This window comes from Denticeps clupeoides, chromosome 5 (assembly GCF_900700375.1).
Source record: "Denticeps clupeoides chromosome 5, fDenClu1.1, whole genome shotgun sequence".
Classification (NCBI taxonomy): Eukaryota; Metazoa; Chordata; class Actinopteri; order Clupeiformes; family Denticipitidae; genus Denticeps; species Denticeps clupeoides.
This window is the reverse complement of record NC_041711.1, coordinates 14,168,797-14,175,638: the sequence shown is the minus strand read 5'-3', so window position 1 is coordinate 14,175,638 and position 6,842 is coordinate 14,168,797. Positions and strand designations below refer to the sequence as shown.

The following is a 6,842-nucleotide window of genomic DNA, read 5'->3' as shown; positions in this document are numbered from 1 at the left end:
ACCTCAGTGTATCGCTCACCTCGCATTCTCCAGCAACGCTGACACGACACTAATCAGTGAACAGGACGGTGGACCACTGCTGCATTGTACAGACAACATGGCCTTGTGTCCACTGCAAATGTTCACTGCAGCGTCTTGGTGTCAGTGGAGTCTCCGGCAACGGTCGTCTGGCATTCAAGCCAAAGCGGTGCAGTGGGTTGCGAATGGTTTGTCTGGAAAGCCTAGTAACCCCGCAGCTCATAAACGGGCCTGCAGCTGTGTGGCAGTTGCATAATGATGTCTGAGTATGTAGGTCCTTAGGTAATGGTCATCATTCCAGTCTGTCACTTGTGGGGCTCCACTGCTGGGTCTGTCATGATCTCTGCCAGTAGTCCTGTGTCTTGATGCAAGTCTGCTGATGACACTTTGAGACACATAAAGTTCACGAGCAACATCTGACTGCCTGGTGATGCCTCTCATCCATTAAGTGACATTGTGGTTTTATGGCTGTTTGAATGATTTACTGACAATACCAGCTTCTTATGACCACAGAATGTTGAATTTGATGCCACGTTGAGAAAGGTTGTCTCTTGGTATTGGCCCCAATATAAGGCACACCTGTACACAATGAGACCATTACGTGGAAAACACAAAATGTGTTTGTCTATCAAACCAACATAATTGCCTCCCTATCCCAAAAATGTCCAAAAGTGAAACAAACATCGTATAAATGACATCCACTAAGTCTCTTACAATATCCCTATCTTATTGTGAGTAGTGTATATATCAACTCTGGGAACAGATCCTTCTCCTGTTTCATCTTGGTCTTATAAAGTTGAATGTTTACATCGTTCCATGTGTAATTTTAGTCTCTTGAGCATGAAAAATGAATTATATTGTCTTCACATATGCTGTTGTGAATTGTAATTTTGAACATCACTTCAAGGTGACTTTTAGTTTGCTTCAGAAAAAAAAAAACTGCAGAAGAAACTCCCCTGAATAAACAATAAATTCCCCTCCTCCTCTTTAACAGAGCCACATTCAAACACAATAACCAGTCAGTGTGTAACAGTGGAAGGACAATTTATTTCAGTTTCAAATAAAACGCTTACAAATATTTTATGCCAGATAAAGTTATGTGTTTTATAACAATGAAAAAAATGCTAAATAATTGTCAGATCTATTACATTTTAATATTTAAATCAAACATGTAATATGGGTCAAATATAATTTGCACATACATATAATAAGTAAAACAATTTATGCTACAGTAATTAATTAGGCAAAAGCAATTTAATTCAAATAATTTAATAAAAAGTCAACATGGAACTATGTACAGTTTTAATAAAATCAATTGAACATACAACAAAAATTAAAGTAAAAAGGGGCGTTTCAACAGAATGAAATAAAAATAAAATATGCACACAACGCATTGCTATTCTTTGTCCACTGCTGCAGAGTTGACGCATCCCTGATGGAACCACTTGTTGCAACTATTGCAGGCAATCTGAACATTAAAAAATAAAAAAAACATGTTCATTTTTTTAAATATTTACATGTTCCTTTTTCATTATGTGTTTTAAGCAACAACATATCTGGAAATACCATTCATGTTAAATTTAATATAATTACCCATTGTAGGTCATCTGTTTCCACAAACCCACATTGACAGCAAAGCTTATCCAGGATGTCTAAACACAGACAAATTCACATCAACATCTCGACATATTTCTATTGCTTCAATGTCCTCAGCAAAATATTTCAACATGAAGCTAATTACAATCCAGAACAGTTTCAGCTCTCACCTTGTTTACGGCTCTTCTTCTTGTGCCAGTGGTGGGACGCACCGAGTATGCACTCAGCAAACTGATGCAAAAGAAAACAGGACCGTAGACAGAAGAGGTGAACATCCTGCAACACACAGCCAGAAACAAAATCAGACCTGATCAGAAACATCACAGCAGAAAGAGTTTGGGGCATGACATGACAGGGCATTACCTGTTCGTTTTAGTCAGCAGGCCAAATGCCACCCCATGTTGTTCTGGTGAGTGGCTCTCAGTCCCAATCTGCCTCTCCTCCTCCTCCTCCTGGTCCGCGGGAATGACCGTCTGCCTGGTTTTCTTAGAAAGGATGGCAGAAAACGATTTAACCAAAAACGAATCACCTCCGGGCCATCCTATACAAATCACAAACATATATACACATGAGGTCTGGAAAAGGACTCACCGGTGGAGAACACCAGAGAGCTCTCTTCATCTGTGTATGTCGCTGAAGCTGACTGCTGCTCCCAAGTCACCTGTAGAAAGAAATGAGAGAACATTACACTCCAATTTATTGGAGTTGGAGGACCAGGGCAATACTCACCGATTTTCACTTCACCCTGCCCGGTAACCATGATGTTGTTGCTGTGGATCACCTCCATTCGGTGGAAATAAGGTAGGGAGTGCACCACGGATGAGAGGAGAAAGGGGGGAGAAGTGGAACGTGCACTGTAAACCCGAACAGTACTACTAACTTTTATCCATTACGTTAAGGATAATGACACAAAGTTAGCAATACATTGGAAAAATAGTTAATAATAAGAGTTGTGAAAACTAGGGATGGTAGAGACACCGGCAAGCTGGCATTAACATTTACATATTTTTGGCCTTGTAGGCTAAAGTGGATGCAGAGTCTGTGAATGTGGTAAGTATCCTTTTTTCGTTTACTTTAGATATTTTTAACAGCTTCACACGTAACCCTGCATTGAATTGGTTCTTCGTGCCCTAGCAGTGTACTTACGTGAAGATGACCCACAGTTTTTTAAGACATGGAATGTAAGTACTCGGTGCACTCACCAAACAGGATCAGTTTTTGTGATTATCAGGGTTTTTTTTAATCTTAGCTTCATTAACAAATTACCATAACCACATATATTCAACTTTTTTTCTCTACTGTTGCAAATTCTCCATGTATGTTCTTGTCTAGTTTTTAAATTTGGGCCAATTCGGTGTAAACTGAAAAGGCCTACCTGGTTAAGTATGATACTATATTAAAGTGATAGTTAACCAAAAATGATCTGATGATGTAATTCATTACTAGACATGTTTACAGTTGGACACTCTTTGTGCATTCCAGGTGGAGGATTCAGATGAGCCAGACATCACCTAGTTCCTGCTAAGTAGTTTTGTAAGCGTATGTTGTAGAAAATGTAGCTTTTATATTTGGTATGTTGTCTTCTGCACCAAATCTACCTCAGTTGCACTTCTACAACAAAAACTTTTTGCAATCAGATTGTATTTTTTTATTCTAAGGTTTTTTACAAGTGTATGTTGTTAAACATGTAGTTTAAACATTTGGTAGGTTGTTACTTTAATATTGTCACTTCCTCTGTTTATCTCAATTTGTTTTATAAGCTAAACATGTAGTTTACAGCAGTTTTACATTTAGTAGGTTGTCTTCTGCACCAGATCTACCCCAGTTGCACTCTTACAACAGAAACTTGATATTTGTAATCAGATTTAGTTTATTTTAAGGTTGTTTACAAGTGTCTATTGTTTAACATGTAGTTTAAACATTTGGTAAGTTGTTAGACCTACCTCAGTTGCACTTTACACAATGAAACATTGTGAAGTTAAAGCATTTAAATGTTTACATTTACATTTTTTACAATCTATCTCTGTTGCATATTTCATGCAACAAATACTTGGTTTTGAAATCAGGTATGTATTATTTTTTGTGTTTTGACTTATTCATTTATTGTTTTTATTTCCTATAAATTATAATTTTAACATTTCTTTTTGAAGGAGCTTTATTTATTTTATTTATTTTGATTTGCCGTCTTGCAAAATAATGGCAATGGATGTAAAGTACTCGGTGCACTCACCAAACAGGATCAGTTTTTGTGCTTATCAGGGTTTTTTTAATCTTAGCTTCATTAACAAATTACCATAACCACATATATTCAACTTTTTTTCTCTACTGTTGCAAATTCTCCATGTATGTTCTTGTCTAGTTTTTAAATTTGGGCCAATTCAGTGTAAACTGAAAAGGCCTACCTGGTTAAGTATGATACTATATTAAAGTGATAGTTAACCAAAAAATTCTGATGATGTAATTCATTACTAGACATGTTTACAGTTGGACACTCTTTGTGCATTCCAGGTGGAGGATTCAGATGAGCCAGACATCACCTAGTTTCTGCTAAGTAGTTTTGTAAGTGTATGTTGTAGAAAATGTAGCTTTTATATTTGGTATGTTGTCTTCTGCACCAAATCTACCTCAGTTGCACTTCTACAACAAAAACTTTTTGCAATCAGATTGTGTTTTTTTATTCTAAGGTTTTTTACAAGTGTATGTTGTTAAACATGTAGTTTAAACATTTGGTAGGTTGTTACTTTAATATTGTCACTTCCTCTGTTTATCTCAATTTGTTTTATAAGCTAAACATGTAGTTTACAGCAGTTTTACATTTAGTAGGTTGTCTTCTGCACCAGATCTACCCCAGTTGCACTCTTACAACAGAAACTTGATATTTGTAATCAGATTTAGTTTATTTTAAGGTTGTTTACAAGTGTCTATTGTTTAACATGTAGTTTAAACATTTGGTAAGTTGTTAGACCTACCTCAGTTGCACTTTACACAATGAAACTTTGTACAGTTTAAAGCATTTAAATGTTTACATTTACATTTTTTACAATCTATCTCTGTTGCATATTTCATGCAACAAATACTTGGTTTTGAAATCAGGTATGTATTATTTTTTGTGTTTTGACTTATTCATTTATTGTTTTTATTTCCTATAAATTATCATTTTAACATTTCTTTTTGAAGGAGCTTTATTTATTTTATTTTATTTTATTTTATTTATTTTGATTTGCCGTCTTGCAAAATAATGGCAATGGATGTAAAGTACTCGGTGCACTCACCAAACAGGATCAGTTTTAGTGCTTATCAGGGTTTTTTTTAATCTTAGCTTCATTATCAAATTACCATAACAACATATATTCAACTTTTTTTCTCTACTGTTGCAAATTCTCTATGCATGTTCTTGTCTAGTTTTTAAATTTGGGCCAATTCAGTGTAAACTGAAAAGGCCTACCTGGTTAAGTATGATACTATATTAAAGTGATAGTTAACCAAAAAATTCTGATGATGTAATTCATTACTAGACATGTTTACAGTTGGACACTCTTTGTGCATTCCAGGTGGAGGATTCAGATGAGCCAGACATCACCTAGTTCCTGCTAAGTAGTTTTGTAAGTGTATGTTGTAGAAAATGTAGCTTTTATATTTGGTATGTTGTCTTCTGCACCAAATCTACCTCAGTTGCACTTCTACAACAAAAACCTTTTGCAATCAGATTGTATTTTTTTATTCTAAGGTTTTTTACAAGTGTATGTTGTTAAACATGTGGTTTAAACATTTGGTAGGTTGTTACTTTAATATTGTCACTTCCTCTGTTTATCTCAATTTGTTTTATAAGCTAAACATGTAGTTTACAGCAGTTTTACATTTAGTAGGTTGTCTTCTGCACCAGATCTACCCCAGTTGCACTCTTACAACAGAAACTTGATATTTGTAATCAGATTTAGTTTATTTTAAGGTTGTTTACAAGTGTCTATTGTTTAACATGTAGTTTAAACATTTGGTAAGTTGTTAGACCTACCTCAGTTGCACTTTACACAATGAAACATTGTGAAGTCAAAGCATTTAAATGTTTACATTTACATTTTTTACAATCTATCTCTGTTGCATATTTCATGCAACAAATACTTGGTTTTGAAATCAGGTATGTATTATTTTTCGTGTTTTGACTTATTCATTTATTGTTTTTATTTCCTATAAATTATCATTTTAACATTTCTTTTTGAAGGAGCTTTATTTATTTTATTTTATTTATTTTGATTTGCCGTCTTGCAAAAAATTGTAATCACTGTTTTAACACTTTCCAACCTTTATTTTTAGTATTTTGAACTCAAATATGTGTCAGGCTATGAGTTATTCAAAATGAGTTTATTTCTTGAATAAAACTATTTATATAAGTGGTAATTAATTAAAAACAATAAGTATTGAAAACATAACTTTAGTGTATCATATGTACAGTTTTAAGTACACTGAACTTAAAATAAATAAAAAAGGAAAGAAAAATATTTAAGTTTAGTGTCATTGTAATTTTAAAGTATGTTTACTTAAAAAAATCTTAGGTAATCAGTTTCCACAAAAGTTTTGAGTACTCTTAACTTATCGGGTTTTACAGTGTGGTAAAGGAATTCTGCTGTCTGTCGAGAGGTTTGCTTTCGAGGTTGAACCGGATGTGTTTGGCTTTGGGGGCGTTTTCTCCCCAGTTAACCTGCCTCCGAGTGTATTCTACAATACTATTACTATTAACTGCTAAAACTATAGGATTCGATAGGATTACTACTATTAATATTAATTAAAAGGTTGTTTACAAGTGTCTATTGTTTAACATGTAGTTTAAACATTTGGTAAGTTGTTAGACCTACCTCAGTTGCACTTTACACAATGAGTACACTTAACTTATCGGGAGGTCCTCCTCCTCCTCCTCCTCCTCCTCGGCCCCGCGACCTCCTCCACGTCCCGGAGGTAGCGCTCCACGCGAGACCTCTCCAGGGACGCGGAGCCGCTGCAGTAGAGGCCGGAGAAGGCGGGCTCCGTGACGGCCTTGTTGAGCACCTTGGTGCTCCTTGGTGGAGATGTTGAGCGCCGCCACCTTCTCCACCTGCCGGTGGAAGCTGCGCTCGGTGATCTTGTTCAGCGCCGTGCGGAGGTGGAGCAGCAGCCGCCGCGTTCCACTAACCAGGCCGCGCGTCGCCATCATCCTTCTCGGCCTCCAGGGCTCTTCAGCCCGGTGGAGCCCGAAT

General features: G+C 36.0%; 2 long non-coding RNA genes across 2 annotated transcripts; both read right to left on the bottom strand.

Annotated features, from left to right (window-relative positions):
* Nucleotides 1-1,308: 1,308 nt before the first annotated feature.
* On the bottom strand, nucleotides 1,309-1,846 carry LOC114790669 (uncharacterized). Its single transcript, XR_003749855.1, has 3 exons — nucleotides 1,785-1,846; nucleotides 1,612-1,670; nucleotides 1,309-1,486 (listed from the first exon to the last, which is right to left on the bottom strand). It is a non-coding gene; the product is annotated as an uncharacterized LOC114790669 (long non-coding RNA).
* Nucleotides 1,847-1,855: 9 nt separating this feature from the next.
* LOC114790668 (uncharacterized) lies at nucleotides 1,856-2,945 on the bottom strand. Its single transcript, XR_003749854.1, has 3 exons — nucleotides 2,206-2,945; nucleotides 1,978-2,099; nucleotides 1,856-1,890 (listed from the first exon to the last, which is right to left on the bottom strand). It is a non-coding gene; the product is annotated as an uncharacterized LOC114790668 (long non-coding RNA).
* Between the last annotated feature and the right edge of the window lie 3,897 nt (nucleotides 2,946-6,842).